This window comes from Geotrypetes seraphini, chromosome 7 (assembly GCF_902459505.1).
Source record: "Geotrypetes seraphini chromosome 7, aGeoSer1.1, whole genome shotgun sequence".
Classification (NCBI taxonomy): domain Eukaryota; kingdom Metazoa; phylum Chordata; class Amphibia; order Gymnophiona; family Dermophiidae; genus Geotrypetes; species Geotrypetes seraphini.
This window is the reverse complement of record NC_047090.1, coordinates 181,262,429-181,281,748: the sequence shown is the minus strand read 5'-3', so window position 1 is coordinate 181,281,748 and position 19,320 is coordinate 181,262,429.

The window sequence follows — 19,320 nt, the reverse complement described above, 5'->3', positions numbered from 1 at the left end:
TATCCTATATAATAAAACCCTAGCCGTGCATGCTTCCGTGATCTCTGATCTGTGATCAGTAGGTCCGTGGCAAGCAGGAGTGCGGATGCGGCAGTCAGACAACTCAGAGAAATAGCACAGCCGCCGTCTCCCCCCTCCCGCCCTCACTCACCGCCAAAACCACCACTGCCATAGCCTCCTCCTTCTGGCCGGCTCACCCGCCTTTAAATTAAGAGAAAAGCGCTGCTCCGCGCTAACGCTGGCCTCGCCGTCTTCTGTTCACTGTGGCCCACCCTCTCTGACTACTTCCTGTTTCCGCTAGGGATGGCCGCAGTGGATAGAAGATGCTGAAGCCAGCAGTAGCGCGGTGCAGTGCTTTTGTATTAATTTCAATGCGGCGGCTGGGAAGGGGGCAGCGTAAAATGCTTATTGCTACACAGGGAAGGCCGGGAAATACTGCTGCTTCACAAGCAAGTGTGTGTGTGTGGGAGAAATGCTGCTGCTGCACAAGGTACTGTGTGTGTGTGGGGGGGGGAGGGCGGGACCGCGAGAAGGGAAGGGGGTAAGGGAAATGCTACTGCTGCACAGGGAAGTGGTGTGGGGGAGGAAATGCTGCTGCTGTGGCTGCTGCACAGGGAAGTGGGGGGGATCGAAATGCTGCTGTACAGGGAAGTAGGGTGGGGGAAATGCTGCTGCACAGGGACATGGAGGGCGAGGGAATGCTGCTGTGGCTGCTGCACAGGGAAGTGGGGGGGAAAGAAAGACAGACAGCTAGCACCCGTTAATGTAACGGGCTAAAATACTAGTTACCTATAAAATAGCATTACTTTCATTCAAGATCCGCTAATCTGCCGACCTTTTTGGATAGGTTACTGATCCCTTATACTCCATCCAGAACTCTGCGGTCCTCAGACCGAAACCTTTTCTCAATCCCATCCCTTAAAGTTATCGGCACGAGATGAGCAGAAATATTCTCAGTAGCTGCGCCTCAATTATGGAATTCTTTGCCTGGATATATTAGAGGAGACTCCACTCTAGATAAGTTTTTTGAAAACGTTTCTTTTTAAAGATGCTTTTGAAAATTAAAATTCACCAATCAAATTTATTTTGGTAGGTCTTTTGCTTTTAAACGTTTTCACTTCTGCTTTTAGCCCCTCCCGCTTATGTGACCCTTCATTGTTATCTTTTTCTAAAAATTTTGGAATTCCGCTCCCCCCCCCCACTGTTGTCTGTAAGTCTGTCTTTTTCTTGTTAACATATGTCTGAAAATGTTCCCGTTCCCCCTTTTTATATTTGTAATTCGCTTTGAACCTATGTTATAAGCGTTTGCATCAAATTTTAGGGCTCCTTTTACGAAGCCGCGTTAGCGGTTTAAGGCGGGTAATAGTGCGCGCTAAACTGCCGGCCGCGCTAGCCGCTACCGCCTCCTCTTGAGCAGGCGGTAGTTTTTTCGGCTAGCGTGGGGGTTAGCGCATGATAAAAAGTCGCGCGCGATAAAGCCGCTTCGTAAAAGGAGCCCTTAATAAACATGAAACGTAATAATAATAATTTATTTTTGTACACCGCTATACTAAAAAAGGTTCAAAGCGGTTCACAATAAAAATAAATAAATAAATACATACAATGTAGATAAAATAGCATAAAATACAACAGAGTAGTAAAATTGAAAAACATCAATTAGGAAAGCTGGATGAATAAAACAGGAACACAATTAAGATATGAACCTGTCAAGCAGATTGCATTTACCATTTAGAAAGCACTAAAGCATTTACCATCTCCTAAAGCACTGCGGTAGCACTTTGGGCTAGATTCACTAACCTTAGCGCTCCGTGGGCGATCCGATCCGCTCCGTGGCCGGCCGACTGATCCACAGCGTGTCCTCATGCAAATGGGGGCCGATCGGAGGCAAGCCCCACACCGACGACACGGATCGCTGCTGAGCGATCCCGACACATGTGCAGTTCATCTTCTTTGCCTGTAGACGGTCTGCACTTGCTCTCCTGCCCTTCCTGTTCGAAGCTGCCTCCCATATGTAAAATTCTATGCTACACCCATCTGGCTGTTCTAACTGCTTCATTAAAGTGTCTCTGCTTCATTAAACATAGAAACATAGAAACATAGAAATTGACGGCAGAAAAGGGCCATAGCCCATCGAGTCTGCCCATACCAATGACCCACTCCCCGACTTTTACTCCCCTATAGATCCCACGTGAATATCCCATTTTCTCTTAAAATCTGACACGCTGTTGGCCTCAATCACCTGCTGAGGCAGCTCGTTCCAATGATCGACCACCCTTTCGGTGAAGAAGTACTTCCTAGCATCACCTTGAAATTTCCCTCCCCTGATTTTCAGTGAGTGTCCTCTGGTTACCGTGGGCCCTGTAAGACTGAAGATATCATCTTTCACCTCTATATGCCCCGTGATATACTTAAAGGTCTCAATCATGTCCCCCCTCTCTCTTCGCTCCTCCAGTGAGTACATCCGCAGTTTTTTTAGCCTTTCTTCATACGTGAGATCCCTGAGCCCCAAGACCATCCTGGTAGCCATTCGCTGAACCGACTCAATTCTCAACACATTTTTCCAGTAATGTGGTCTCCAGAATTGAACACAATACTTGAGATGAGGTCTCACCATGGATCTGTACAGTGGCATTATGACTTCAGGTTTTCTGCTGACAAAACCCCTACGGATGCAGCCCATCATTTGTCTTGCCTTGGATGAAGCCTTCTCCACATGATTGGTAGCCTTCATATCATTGTTAATGATCACTCCTAAATCACGTTCCACCGTGGTCCTGGACAAGGTTTCACCATTTAGTGTGTAAGTTCTGTGTGGATTTTTTTTGCCTAGGTGCATTACTTTACATTTTTTAGCATTGAAGCCTAGCTGCCAAGTTGATGACCACTGTTCCAGCTGCCGTAGGTCCTGCGTCATAAAGTCAGGCACACTGCTTTTGCCTACTATGTTGCATAGTTTGGCGTCGTCGGCAAACAGTGATACTTTTCCTCTAAGCCCTTGGGTCAAATCTCCTATGAATAAATTGAATAGAATTGGCCCTAAGACGGAGCCCTGAGGTACCCCACTCGTCACTGCTGATGTTTTGGAGGGGGTACCGTTTACCATCACCCTTTGAAGCCTACCATCTAGCCAATCCCTTACCCATTTAGTGAATGTATCCCCTAATCCCATCGATTTTAGTTTGTTCAACAGCCTGCGGTGTGGAACGCTATCAAAAGCTTTGCTGAAGTCCAAATATATCACGTCCAGGGACTCCCCGGCATCCAGATGACTGGTCACCCAGTCAAAGAAGTCAATCAGATTAGATTGGCAGGACCTTCCCCTGGTAAATCCGTGTTGGTGTGGATCACGTAAATTTTCTTCGTCTAGTATTGGTCGCCGCACCTCAAGAAGGACATGGCGGTACTTGAGAGAGTCCAAAGGAGAGCAACGAAAATGGTAAGAGGGCTGGAACACTGCTCATACGCCGAGAGGCTGGATAGGCTGGGGCTCTTCTCTCTGGAGAAAAGGAGGCTCAGGGGAGATATGATAGAGACCTTCAAGATCATGAGGGGCATAGAGAGGGTGGATAGGGACAGATTCTTCAGACTGAAGGGGACAACAAGTACGAGGGGGCATTCTGAGAAACTGAAGGGAGATAGGTTCAAAACAAATGCAAGGAAGTTTTTTTTCACCCAAAGGGTTGTGACACTTGGAATGCGCTACCGGAGGAAGTGATCAGGCAGAGTACGGTACAAGGATTCAAACAGGGATTGGATGGATTCCTGAGGGATAAATGGATCGTGGGATACTGAGGGAGGAGCTGGGATGTAACACAAGTATAGGAAGTTAACCAGGTAATGAGTATAAACCAACCTGGTCGTGCATGTGCAAGACCGGAGGGTTAGGACTTCGATGGGAAGATAGGACTTCAATGAGAAACCAAGGTGGCAAGGGAGCCCCTTCTGGTGATTCAGACAAGTCTTGACCTGTTTTTGGGCCACCGTGGGAGCGGACTGCTGGGCAGGATGGACCTGTGGTCTGACCCGGCAGAGGCACTGCTTATGTTCTAGAGTTTTGTCAAGTTTCTGTTTGATCAGTGTTTCCATGAGTTTGCACACTATGGATGTAAGACTCACCGGTCTGTAATTTTCTGTCTCCGTTCTGCAGCCCTTTTTGTGGAGTGGAATTACGTTAGCTGTTTTCCAGTCTAGGGGTACTTTTCCCGTGCGCATGGAAAGATTGAAGAGCCTTGCCTGCTTATAAATTTTCTCTGCTTCATTAAAGTGTCTTGCCTGCTTATAAATTTAAAAAAAAAACAACAACCAGCATGTAAAACTTGTTTGATTCCTTCAGGTAATGCCTGTATGTATCTCTGCTCGGTGACTCCCTTTGGGTGATGTACTTTTTGTGCGTGTGTACGCGACGCTCGTGACTACTGCAGAGAGAAACTGTTTAACAAGGGCGCTGCCGGCAGCACTTGCCGCTCTCCCTCTTCCCTTTCCCCTTTCCTCCGGCTCAGCTGACCATTGCCGGCAGCGCTCGCTCTCTCCATCCTCTTTCGCCGTAGCGCAGCCCCGCTGTAAACCCGCGGGTTAAAGCCACGGGCTGGCACCGCAGGGAAGGGCGGCAGAGTGCAGGAGAGTCCGGGCGGCAGGAAGCAGGAGAGTCGAACAAGACTGGCAGGACACCATTGGAAACCACTGTAGAGTCGGGGCAGGAGAGTCGGCAGGGATGTGAGCGTCCGGCCCTCGGCAGTCGCTTCTTTTTTGGATCGGCCAGCCCGATCGGCGTTGCTGCTTGAGTTTTGTGAATCGCGTCCTTCCTAGGTTACATGCCATTTCCCCTCATTTGCATGCGCGGCTCGAAGGTTGATTGGCCACGAGGTTAGTGAATCGGGTCGGTACCCAATCGAAAACACGATCGGCGGGCTTAGTGGATCTAGCCCTATGGGCTCCTTTTACGAAGGTGCGCACGCACCGGATTAGCACGCGCGAGCCGAAAAACTACCGCCTGCTCAAGAGGAGAGGGTAGCGGCTAGCGCACGCGGCATTTTAGCGCGTGCTATTCTGCGTGTTAAGGCCCAAACGCACCTTCGTAAAAGGAGCTTATATATGTATCTTGCCTAACAGTAGAACTGGAGAACAATTAAAAAAAAATAACCCAGCAGAATTTTAGGTGTAACACTAAGGTCTTGTCTCGTTTAGATTTCATTTTATGTTTTTTGAGAGGGGGGGAGGTAATGAGATATTATATAGGATTGAAGCAGAAATTTTTTATTCATGAGTTAATCAGCAGAGGAACAACATCTGTCAGGGCTATAGAATAAATGAAAAATTAATTAGGCATTTGAAGGTCTCTTTTCCAAGACAATGGAGCTTTGTCTTAAATCCGCTTATGACTTAAGCCATTTAATAAGTTCTCAGTCCCTGAAACTCCGCCCCCTCCACCACCCCCTTATTGTCTTCAGTTTCAGTAGAGTGACTTTGCCAATAGCTTTGTCCTTGATCAAAGCCTGCCTTCTGTGGCCTGTGTTCCTTGCTATTCCCGAAATAAGCTGATCCACAGGTCGAGAAACGATATCCTTTCTGTACAAAGCACAGTCCCGTTCCTTCACTGCCAGTTTTGATTTTCAACTCTCACCTCCAAAGGTTCTGGAATTTGTAGTCTGGCAATATTTTTCTTGATCAAACATGATCAAGTATGAATGCAAAGCAGTGAAAGTTTGAACTGCACAATGGTTTCAAATTTGTTTGAAGTATTGGTGGGATTGCTACAGAATGAAATGTCACCAACCAGTAAAATTTGTAGTGCACAGACTAGGCCAGCAGGGGGACTCTACAGTCTACATCAGTGGTCTCAAATTTATGGCCCGCCAGGTACTATTTTGAGGCCCTCGGTGTGCTCTCCACACCACTTTACAATCGTGTACAGACGCGGGAAAGCGCTTGCGTGAGGTTACAGCGACCGCCGGACACTTAAGGCACATATTGAAAACTTGTGCCTTAATTAAGTGTCCGGTGGTCGCTGTAACTTCACGCGATTGTGAAGTGGAGTGGAGAGGACAAGCGCATACAGACTCAGGAAAGCGCTTGCGTGAGGTTACAGCAGGAAGGCGGCAACGTTCCAGAACGTAAGGTGACCATTGGAGCAATGATTGGAGGCAGTGCATCTTGTGCGTGTGTCCGGTGCTAGAGGAGGTAAGTGTTGAAGGCGGTTGCAGACACGACCACCGGACACTTAAGGCACAGGTTTTCCATAAAGAATCATCCTTTATAATACCGAGGGCCTCAAAATAGTTGGTCCAAAATCTTGTCTCTTGCAGTTGATACTTTGATAGTTTTTCACTTTCTCCATGTTGCACCGCTTTCAGCTGTGTATAGCTGAAATGATCAGAAGCAATTAGGGAAAGATTTATAAACTATAGCGAGTTTTAGCTCATGCAAAGTTGTCATTTCTTTAATAAGACATTAACTATTTTTTTCTGCGGCCCTCCGAGTACCTACAAATCCAAAATGTGGCCCTGCAAAGGGTTTGCGTTGGAGACCGCTGGTCTATATTGATGAGAAACCACTTTCAGAAGGATAAGTGATCTTTCCAGAGCAGGGGTGGGCAACCTCAGTCCTCAAGGGCCGCAATCCATTCAACGGGTTTTCAGGATTTCCACAACAAATATGCATGAGATCTGTTTGCATAAGAACATAAGAATAACCTTACTGGGTCAGACCAAAGGTCCATCAAGCCCAGTAGCCCGTTCTCACGGTGGCCAATCCAGGTCATTATTACCTGGCCAAAACCCAAGGTGTAGCAATATTCCATTGCTGTGGCTTCCCCTGTGTCTCTTAATAACAGACTATAGACTTTTCCTCCAGAAACTTGTCCAAACCTTTCTTAAAACCAGCTACGCTATCCGCTCTTATCACATCCTCTGGCAATTGATCTCTTGCATATTCATTGGGGACATCCTGAAAACTCGACTGGATCGCGGCCCTCGTTGCCCATCCCTGAGGGATGGGTGGGGGTACAGATCCCAGATTAGACCAATGTCCTACACACCTCACAGAGTCTCCCAAATGAGGAAACCTTTTGCATACTCCTACAAGCCACAGCTTGCCCTGGATCGGTAGCATGGAATGTTGCTAATCCTTGGGGGTCCGGAATCTTTTTTTACTCTTCGGGATTCCAGAATCTTTAGGATTCTGAATGGAATGTTGCTACTCCTTGGGGTTCGGGAATCTTTTGTTACTCTTTGGGATTCCAGAATCTTGCTATTCTTTAGGATTCCAATTGGAATGTTGCTAGTCTTTGGGTTTTGGCCAGGTACTAGAGACCTGGATTAGCCACCTTGAGCTTGATGGACCATTGGTCTAACCCAGTAAGGCTATTCTTATGTTCTTATTATTACATTACACAGTTACCTGCACAAGTAGGTTCCCCACAGCAGAATATACCAAACCGCCAGTTACTTAGTCAATTCAGAGACCCATTCGTTAAGGGTTGCAACATTTAAATACATTTTGGATATTCAATGCTGGTTTCCAGGTTGCAACTGGTGTTCAGTATCTAGGTAGAGCAGCCTATGGATAAACTATCTGGAAACTGAACTTATTCAAACCGTAGAGTCTGTAGTGATGTTCAGTGGCATTAACCGGATATTCAGTGATGCTGTCTGGATAAAGCACCGAAGGGGAAATGATCAAGGTGTGTTGAAAGGCAGGTTGATGACCCTCATGGTAAATAAATAATAAACGCTTGCCAGCCACCTTATAAGCAGCATTAGTCCATCTCCCAGTAGCATTAGGCCACCAGGCTAAGGCCCGATGCTCTTAGACCAAGAGATAAAGGGACCGGTACTCTTATGAAATAGTAATAGCCAGAACCCACTCTAACAACACCCCCCCCCCCAGGCATTACACCCTTTCCCCAAGAGCCTCCATCCTTCCTGGCCTTCCACTGTCAAATCCCTTATACGGATTACTAATATTTTAGCCCGTTACATTAACAAGTGCTAGAATATATGTCTGTCTGTCTTTATTTCTATCTCTCTCTCTCTCTCTCTGTCCCGCTGTCTTTCTTTCTGTCTGTCTCTCTCCCTGGCCCCTTTGTCTGTCTTTCTGTGTCTTTCCTTGTCCCTGTGTCTTTCTTCTTTTCTTTCTGTCTCCCTTCTTCCCGCTGGTGGTAGAATATATGTCTGTCTTTCTTTCTGTTTCTCTCCCTGCCCCTGTCTTTTTCTTTCTGTCTCTCTTCCTCCCACTGTCTTTCTTTCTGTCTCTCTCCCTCCCTGGCCCCCTTTGTCTGTCTGTCTGTCTTTCTGTCTCTCTCCCTGCCCCTGTCCCTGTGTCTTTCTTCCTATCTCCTTCCCTACTTCCCTGTGCAGCAACCGCAGCATTCCCTCTCCTTCCATTTACCGCAAGAGGAACCTGCATGGACCGAACAGCCCGAGCCCCGACCAGTGTAACTTTCCGGCGGCTCCTCTCACGATCGCCACCTTCTCCGACGCAGGAGCGGCTCGTGAGAGGAGCCGCTGCAGCGTCTTTTAAGTTAAAACAGAAACTTCGGCCTGGCCTGTAGTTCAGGGGTTTCTCGGGCTGACCGCCACCCGCTGCTGGTGGCTCCGTGCTCCATGCTCGCCTGCCGCGGCCTGCAGCTGCCAACAGCCGCCAACAGCCACCGTGGCCTACAGCTGCCATGGCCTGCAGCCGCCTCGGGGGAAGAGAGAAAGAGAGAGAGATTCGCGCGCATGCGCACTCCTACCTGCGGTGCCCTACAGCGCACGGAAAACGGGAGCACGCAGATGGGAGTGTGCATGTGTGGCTTAGGGTTTTATTATATTAGATAAAGCAGTCCTTATAATGGAAACATGACCACTTGCAGTAATACCATAAGACTACCACTACAGGCCGCTGGCAGCACTTTAGATAACAGTACTAGCAAGGGAAGGAATGGCTGGACATCATTTCTGCCTGGACTACTAGGGACCATGGATTCTGGGCAAGCAGTGGCTTCTCCCATGTCTGTTTCAGTAGCAGACTATGGACTTTTCCTCCAAGAACTTTTCCAAACGTTTTTAAAGCCAGCTATGTTAACTATTGTTACCACAACCTCTGGTAATCCATTCCACAGCTTAACTATTCCAAGTTCCAGACAAGTTCTAATTCATATAAAGCAGGGCTTACCATCAACCATCATGATATTGTTATTTTAGTTTTGGGGTGGTATGGGGACTGTAGGCTAAAGGGAAGTTAGATTAAATTAGGCTTTAAGAACATAAGCAGTGCCTCCGCCGGGTCAGACCACAGGTCCATCCTGCCCAGCAGTCCGCTCCTGCGGTGGCCCAAACAGGTCACGACCTGTCTGTATCACCAGAAGGGGCTCCCTTGCCACCTTGGTTTCTCATTGAAGTCCTATCTTCCCATCGAAGTCCTAACCCTCCAGTCTTGCACATGCACGACCTGGTTTGGTTTCTATACTTGTATTACATCCCAGCTCCTCCCTCAGTATCCCACGATCCCTTTATCCTTCAGGAATCCGTCCAATCCCTGTTTGAATCCCTGTACCGTACTCTGCCTGATCACTTCCTCCGGTAGCGCATTCCAAGTGTCCACGACCCTTTGGGTGAAAAAAAACTTCCTTGCGTTTGTTTTGAACCTATCTCCCTTCAGTTTCTCAGAATGCCCCCTCGTACTTGTTGTCCCCTTCAGTCTGAAGAATCTGTCCCTATCCACCCTCTCTATGCCCCTCATGATCTTGAAGGTCTCCATCATATCTCCCCTGAGCCTCCTTTTCTCCAGAGAGAAGAGCCCCAGCCTATCCAACCTCTCGGCGTATGGGCAGTGTTCCAGCCCTTTTGCCATTTTCGTTGCTCTCCTTTGGACTCTCTCAAGTACCGCCATGTCCTTCTTGAGGTGCGGCGACCAATACTGAATGCAGTATTCCAGATGTGGACGCACCATCGCTCGATACAATGGCATGATGACTTCCCGTGTTCTGGTTGTTATGCCCTTCTTTATGATGCCAAGCATCCTGTTGGCTTTTTTCGAGGCTGCTGCGCACTGTGCAGATGGCTTCAGTGATGCATCCACCAGCACACCAAAGTCTCTCTCGAGTCTGCTGTCTCCCAACAATACCCCCCCCCCCCCAATTTGTAGTTGAACAACGGGTTCTTTTTCCCTATATGCATGACCTTGCATTTGTCCACGTTAAAGCGCATTTGCCATTTGTTTGCCCAGTCTTCCAGCTTGTCCAGGTCTCTTTGTAGGTCCTCACACTCCTCCCTGGTCCTAACTCTGCCGCACAGTTTGGTATCGTCCGCAAATTTTATAACCTCGCACTATGCCTCCTTTTCCAGGTCATTGATAAATATGTTAAAGAGTAACGGCCCCAGCACCTTTAATCCTTAGTTGTATTTTTAAGAGAATTAAGCTGTCAGCATTATTGATCCAAGCTGGTGTACCAAAGAGTATTGCAACATGGAGCTGGACTGTTTACTCTAGGTGAGATCAGGAGACAGAAGAATCATGATACATTAAGTGACCTGGGTACAGCCGAGGACATGACAATCCAACACAATATTGCCCGCCCATGAAGATGGTTAGGTGGGTCTATCAGAGAACGGGTTGTGCATGCTTGAGCTGACTAGGCCTTTGCATCATAGGACCAACCCCCATGACTTAATCCTTGGACCGATCGTGAAATACCAAGCTCCATTACTTCCATGTCAGCCTGTCAACAACCAGTGATGGGACATATTATTAATGGCTATGGAGACCAGTCCAATATAATGTGAGATTTCCTAGATCCAATCCAATCCAATTCTTAGTCTTATATACCGAATCATCTCTTAAAAATGGGAGCTCGATTCGGTTTAAATAATTAGATCACAAAGAAAGATCCATTAACACTCATTGGAGCTATAACCTAAAAATCGATGAAACATAATGATTTTTAAGGTTTTGCAAAAGATCTGAAGGTAGATATTAGCCAGAATGCGGCAATAAAACTCATACATAAGTTAGGGAAATATGATCACGTTACTTCCCTTTTAAAAGAAGCCCACTGGCTACCTATCACACACCGCATTACCTATAAAACACTTATGCTAGTCTTTAAAATAAAACTTTCACGTCTTCCTCCCTTTCTGCCCCTCTTGGACTCTTAGATCAGCAGATCAGAACCTACTATCTGTTCCCTCTATTAAAGAATTTTATTACGCTAGGAAATCCAATTTCTCCGTTGTCGCCCCCAACTTTATGGAATGCCTTACCTCTCCAACTTCGCCACGAAAATCTCCTAGATAAATTCAAGATTAAACTAAAAACGTTTTTATTTCAAGATGCATTCCACAGCCCTTAAACTTCTTATTGCCAAATCTGCCAACCGCTGTTAAGAAGCGACCCAATCCCTAATGTTTTATCCCTCTCCCTCTCTCTCCTTTCTAACCCTACTTTTTTTTTTTTCTTTTTTTTTCTCAATAACAATGTAACTTTACCCCATCTTTCTTCTTCAATCCCCACTCTCATGTATGTCTTTGTAAACGTCTACAATGTTCACTTTTCCCCCTTTTATAAGCATTATTTTAATTCTTTATTTTTTATCATAGTGTTGTAAACCGGCTAGATATTTGTTGATGGTCGGTATATTAAAAATAATAAAACTTGAAACTAGAAAGAGAGTGAGGAGTGTGGAGAGTTAGTGAACTAGAACAGTGACTCTCAAACTGTGTGCCATAGCACAGTGCCCCAAAGAGATTCCGGGTAGGCCATGAGAGATTCCAGAATTATACTTTATTTTTGTAAATTTCCTTGATAAGCATACACTAGAATAGATGTCATGCACCTTGCATATGCAAAAGTCTGTTAACGTTATGAGCGTCTGTGTGTGTAAAGATACAACCGCCCAGACAAATATCATTCTTTGACATGATCGGTCCTCGAAAACTAACGACAAGTAATTTATTTTTATTACTAATGCAGTAGTTATCCTAGCTTGAGCACCAAAGGAATCAAGGCTTTGTTGCCGTTTGGATCTTCTTATCATTGTAATTTAGATTTTTGGCTCTGACTGAAACGAAATCGGAAAAATAGAGAGACCAACTCGTTTGTTGTGCCTGGAGATTCCACCAACCATTCCTACAACTACTTTAAGTCACCCACTTGAGGCTCACTAAGAAAACAAGGGTTACATTTGTATCCAGTGTCATTGTTGCACTATAATTTACTTATTTTAAAAAAATTTCTAGTCCGCCTATCACGGAAACAAGAGACTTGGAAGCCATTTTGAAAAACTCAAAGCCAGGTCGGAAGTAGCTGCTCTCAAGCCCACAGTTAGCCATTCTTTGCCTATTTGGGGATTGATTGTCAACTCAGAAAGATATTATTTGTACTAGCAGAGAACATCGGAGAGTTTAGGAAAAGTCCCCAAAGGGAAATTAACTGATATTAAACTAATAAAACAGACAAGCGACAGCAATACAGTTTAAAGACCAGATGTATCTTTCAAAACCATTAGCATTAACACAGACCCCATTAAGTATGTCATATAATTGGCCTGCAGGCTCCAGCAAAAATAGAGGAGAACGGTACAATGTTCGGTGAAGATTAACCATCTCTCTTATGGTTTAATTAGTTTCATAGACGGTGATACTAACTCGTATATATCGGCTATTTTTTTTAATATTTCAATATTGGTTTCTTTGTGAAAAGATGATACTCTGTGGATTATCTGATCAATCTGAACATTTGCTGTGCCAGTAAAAGTCTGTACGAGAGGGGTAAACTGTTTTTTTCATCCTTCTCGCTTCATTACCTTTGCTCACTGGGTAGCTGGAACCTCATTTACGCATCAAGTCTGCATGGCCAAGTGCTCCAGGCATTCCTGTTTGCAAAAAGGTGCTCTAAGCTCTAATGCATGCCTACCATGCCAGAAAAGGTTCACTGCAGAGCACGCTAAAGTGTCTTTCAGTAGCTTCCCCCTTAGTACGCTTTAATCAAGTAGTATTTCATTTTTCCTGTTTCCAACAGAGGCCAACCCAGGTCACAAGTATCTGGCAGAAACCCAAAGAGTAGCAACATTTCAGAGCTGAAATTGTGATGTCATAATGCCTCATTCCACCAATGCCTAAGAGCCAAACTCATCAGTGATGTCACAATGGCTCAACTGTCCTATATTTGGCTCACATAAGAACTGGGACAGAGCGAAGGTACATCAAGCCCAGGATCTTGTTTCTATCAGTGGCCAACACAGGTCAAAAGTACCTGGCAGAACCCCAAAGAGTAGCAACATTCCAGAGCTGAGATTGTGATGTCATAAAGTCTCATTCCACCAATGCCTAAGAGCCAAACTCATCAGTGAAGTCACAATGGCTCAACTGTCCAATACTTGGCTCACATATGAACTGGGACAGACCGAAGGTCCATCCAGCCCAGAATCCTGTTTCCAACAGTGGCCAATCCATGTTCCAAGTGCCAAGCTAGATTCCAAGTGGTATAACAGATTTCATGCTGCTTATCCTATTTTTGGAGGAGGCATGTCATGGCCAGAGTATGGCTGCGATCACATTGGCACATGTTAAATGAATTATGCAGGATTAATGCAAGACTCCTTAGCGATAGGAAGCATTAAGGTCCAGCTTGTCAAAATGGCACGAGAATTGGCCGTCGCCGTCGCACGTCACTACAACTATGGAGCTGTTTTGCGAATCGGTGATGGGACAAAAGCGCGCCGACATTGCAGTGCAGATATATCGGTGAAAGACCCCAGCGCGCCACCTAAAAAGTTACTCTTAAAGAGCTCCGACGGGGGGATGTGGGCGGGATATCCCCCCCAATTTACTTCATACTCATCGCACTGCCGTTGGGGGGGGGTGTAGGGGGTGCAACCCCCCACATTATAGAGAAAGCTTAACTTTTTCCTCAAAAATCGGAAAAAAGTTAAGTTTACTGTATAATGGAGAGTTCCAACCCCCCAACCCACCACCCCCAACAGCAGCGCTAAGAGTATGAAGTAAACTGGGGGGGTTCCCCACTTATACCCCATGTCGGAGCTCTTTAAAAGTAACTTTTTTGGTGGCGCGCTGGGGTCTTGCACGAATATGTCTGCACAGCAATGTCGGCGTGCTGAAGTCGTGCGTGCGAATGACTATGAACCTTGCAAATCGCAGCCTGTGTTGAAGATAGGCGCAGGAAATGTAGGCCAGGGTTTTACAGGTCTACATTTCTGGCGCCCATCTTCGACGTAGAATCATACTCAGTGGCGCCGAACATCAACCCCACCCATAACCACGCCTCTTTTGACATTTGGCACCGGTAAGCATCTGCAAAGGCATGATTCAGGTGCCTTTTTTAGGCACCTCACAGAGTCTAAATTTTTTCTAATTAGTTTTAATTGATTTTTTTAATGGCGCGGTCAATTACCATAGCACTAATTGCCAAACACTTAACTTAGGCACCGGAGTGGGCAGCAGCTCTGACCTGCTGTTTGCGCCAGCCTCGGCTCTCCCTCCGACATCACTTCCTGGGTCGTAGGACCAGGAAGTAATGTCAGAGGGAGAGCCGAGGCCGGCACGGCCAACAAGATCGAGATGCTGCTCGCACTGGGGAAGTTAAAGAGCTACAGGGGAAGGAAAGAGTAGGGTTACCAGACGTCCGGTTTCCCAGACATGTCCTCCTTTTGAAGATAAGTCCGGGGGTCCGGCTTTTTAAAAACCCAGTACTTTGTCCGGGTTTTGAAAAGCCTCCCCTAAATCGCGATGAGAGCAGGCGCGGGGGCAGGGTTGGGGTGGGACTGGGGTATAACAGGGCGGGATGGATGGAACAGAGCGTGCCTGGGGGCAGGTCTAAGGGTCTGGATGTTACTAGATTAAAATCTGGCAACCCTAGGGAAGACACTTGTGCACATGGCAGGGGAGGAAAGAGCAGGGGCAGAGAAGAGGGCGGGAGGGGGCCCTGAGTACCTTTCATCCTCGCTACACCACTGACTATAAGCTGCAGTATGTTATTTACATAGCAATGAGCCGCTTTACAAGTTTTCCATCTCATTACTGTGTACTGTGAGGTGACCTTCGCTGAGAGGCTGCGATATACAGCATATCCGCCAACCTTTCCTCAAAGAATGCACCCCTCTGCCGCATAGTACATTGTTAGAGCAAGAAAAGAGAAATATATGAGATATATGTACTGTTAGGGTTGCCAGATTTTCCAATCAGAAAATCCGGTGACGGGCCAAATGCGCGCCGACAAACGAGCGCCGACAATTCAGCGCAAGACTTCAGCGTGCCACAGGAAAACCTTCTTTTAAAGGGCTCCGACAGGGGGTATGGGGGAGCTCCGACAGGGAGTATGGGGGGAACCCCCCCCCACTCTACTTAATAGGGATTGCGCTGCCGTGTTTGGGGGTGTAACCCCCACATTATACTGAAAACTTACTTTTTCCCTAAAAAAATAGGTAAAAAGTTAAGTTTCCAGTATAATGTGGGGTTATAACTCCCAAAACCCCCCCTCCCAACGCCAGCGTGATCCCTATTAAGTAAAGTGGGGGGGAAGGGTTACCCACCAACACCCCTGTTGGAGCCCTTTAAAAGTAGGTTTTCCTGCGGCATGCTGAAGTCTTGCGCTGAATTGTCGGCGCGCGTTTGTCTCGCGCGCTTAAGACTATGAACCGAAAATCCAGACCCCCCCCATAGGCCCGCCCCCCAGATTCGCCCAGTTCCACCCATCCCCGCCCTAATCTCGCCCCCCCAGTCCCACCTTAACCCTGCTCCCGCTGCCTCGTCTTGTTGGGCAGGAAGTCCGTGCACGCACGCATGACATCATCACGTGGCACCCCCGCGTGCATGGACTTCCTCCCTGCCCGACCCAATTGGCGAAGGCTTTTCAAACCCCGGAGAGAGTGCCAAGTTTTGAAAAGCCATCCGGACCCCCGGACACATACTTATATGTAGACAGAGTGGACTCCATGGGGGTTTTTTTAATGTATTACAGACACCCAAGTCTCAGATTTTTATCTAAGTAACAAGAAGGAAAGTTGAGCAGAGCAGACTAGATGGGCCTTCTGGCTTTTCTCTGCCATCAAATTCTCTTTCCTATTTAAAATTCACTGCCTTTACTAATAAAACCCTATCTTGTATAGCTCCGAATCATCAGGAAATGGTGGACATTTTAACAGACAATCTCAGCATCCTTCGCCTCAGAACACAGGAAGAATGCTGAAAAGAAAGATGGCATTAATATGGAGGAATATTATTTACTCTGCACCTCCGTGACTAATGGTCAGCCTCCAACTGATGACTGCAGAGATATATTCTGCTGACAGACTTCCTATGCGATCCTGAAGACCTAGAGAATCACTCACATTCCGGCAAGTCCTTCAAGGACCTATTATTAATGAAAACGGCTTCTAAATGATAAACGCCTTCTGTTTTTCTCATGCAAAGTTAATCAGTAAACTAGAGACTCAGAGTCACCGCCAAAGTGGCTAAGTTATATGATTACACAGGAGACCCTGTCCCACTCAGGTCAACGGACAGGATACATACCTATATATACACACAAACATATGAAACCCTATCTATGGACTGAGTTTTGGTAGAGTATAATTTGTGTATTTTAAGCAGGGTGGCAATTTGATCTTCCTGTCAATTCTTGACGAAGGGGTAGGAGTTTCTGAGGAGGGAAATATCAATGGGTGTAACTTAAGTTTGCCAGATTTTACTTTAGTAAAATACGGACCCCTCAGACATTCCCCCAGGCCCACCAATCTCTGCCCTGTTACACCCCAATCTCAGCCCAGCCCCGCCCCCCCCCCCATTGCCTGCTCTCGTTGGGCAGGAGGGCATCCGTGCATGCCCAACGTGATTTTGAGGAAGCTTTTCAAAACCCAGACAAAGGGCTGGGTTTGGAAAAGCCGTCCGGAGCCCCAGACACGTCCTCTTGGGTGAGTATGTATTTGTTGGCATGAATAGCAGGGAGCAGTCATTTTACGAATTTACCATGTAGAAAACGAAAGGCATCGACTTGGCAATTTCTCATGAAACTGCCAGCACTGAAACAGAATGCGGACGTGGCGATTTCGTACAACTTCCATCTGGACATGCCAGTGCTTCCACAGTGCACTGGCACATTTTAGAAATCAATGGCGGCCATTTTAAACTAAACCTTAAGCTTATATACTGTATCTTCTCTATAAGGATAGAGCTCGACACGGTTTGCAAGAGTTTAAGAAAGGAAAATATAATAAGAATGAGTGGTTATACAGAGAGCAGCGGAAATTACATTTTTTTTTTTAAGTTCAACACAAGTTTTATTGAATTTTGTGAGGTATACATACCAAAACATGAGAAATCGGTAAGTAACATACAGAAGAAAAGTACAATTCAGGGTACATTCATCAGCGTAAGACAAATAATTCATCATGAATTAACTGAAAGTGTAGAAAATTCTTCAACATTTGGATGGATAAGGAAATAGGGAAATAAAGCCTCAGAGTGATATTAATATGGGTGATTGTGAGGGAAAGACATTGTGTATAAGTAGTTCCAGAGTGTACAAAAGGTCAGTTATCAGTGTAATCATAAATGGGTTTCCATATGTCGTAAAAGCGAGTAAGGTTTCCATTCTTCTCAGCAAAGACTTTCTCAAATTTAGCTGTGATACATAGCGTATTCCACCATGTAAGGTAGTTGGCTTTGGATAAATCTTTCCAGTTGTATAATAACGTTTGGATTGCTATTGATAACATTATAGTCAGAAGAGTGCCTTCATTTGTGGTTAATGGTGTTGATAGAGCCTGGGTTCTTAATAGGAGGATAAGGAATGAGAAATCCTCTTTAATGTTTAGAATAGTACATATTGTGGACCATACCTTGTCCCAGTATAGTTGAATGATGGGGCAGGATACGAGAAGGTGTTCAAGGGTTCCCTCTTGTTGAAGGCACGACCAGCAAAGTGGAGATGTTTTGGGATCTATTCTATTTGATAATACAGGAGTCCAGGTCGCTCTATGATAAACAAAGAATATGGATTGAAGTAAGGATGCTGACTTGATTGATTTGGAAATTACATTTTTGAAAATAGCCACGTTTTCAGATGCTTTCGAAATAATTGGAAAGAGCCGAAATTACACAGCTGGACAGGAAAGTTATTCCAAAGCTCAGTAATTTTAAAGTAGAAAGATTTCCCTTATTTTCATATTTAAAGGAGAATATCCTGCCACATCGATGTCCAAACCTCCAAAACGTCTACAATGCAATTTTAGAGCAGGCTGAAGAAAAAAACGGAGGCAGCAAAACTATAGAAACTGGCCAGAACGACGGCAAAGGCATTTGGGGGGGGGGAGGGGTTCATGGACAGTGTTTTGCGCTGGATAAATATCAGAAATTCTGACTAGCATGTTGATGGGCAGGGAATGTATGAAAAACATCAGGACTTACCCCCGTTATGAAAGTCGAATAAGGGCTACCGTAGTATTTGCGACTGCTTGCATTGCTGCTGAGTGGAGGAGAGCTCATACGAGAATCTCTGAGCCCAGTTTCCATCTCTGTCCACTCGGATCTTTCACCCTTATTAGACCCACCCATGCCAGAACCCCTCCAGAGCCCATTTCTCACCCTTCTTCTCTGCCTGCCCCCCCCCCTCCCCTTCAAAAAAACCCCTCTCCCCTGCTACATTTTCCCATACCCACTTCCATGTTCAACCCTGCCTTAAATTAGTTATTCTGTCTTTTGGTGTGTAATATTCCTATCCTTCACAAAGATATTCCCAAGATCTTGTACTTTCTTTCTTTCCCAAAGAAGTCACTTTAGCAGTTTGCTGGTCACACTCCTGGATTTGAATAACAGCCTTGGCAGATAAAACTTCTGCGTTAACACTTTTTGTTTCATTTCATATCATTGAAATGAAAAGTGTCGAGCAATAATTTGTTTCATGGCTCTACATCATTCTCTTCTTGGATGGGCTGAGAACTTTTCAGTGGCCTCTTGTATTGTGATGTCATAATGCCTCATTCCACCAATGCCTAAGAGCCAGCCTCATCGGTGATGTCACAATGGATTGGTTTCCCTATTTTTGTGCCCATGTACTAGATGGATTTGCCTTATTGAAACAAAGTGTCAAGGAAAGTGTGGAATAACTTGTGAGTGTCATGGTTCCACATCATTCTCTTCTTGGTTGCGCTGAGAACCTTTCAGCGGCCTCTCGTATTGTGATGTCATAATGCTTCATTCCACCAATGCCTAAGAGCCAACCTCATCGGTGATGTCACAATGGCTTGGATTCCCTATACTTGGGCCCATATACTAGATGCATTTGCCTCGCTGAAATGAAAAGTGTCAAGAAAAGTGTAGAATAACT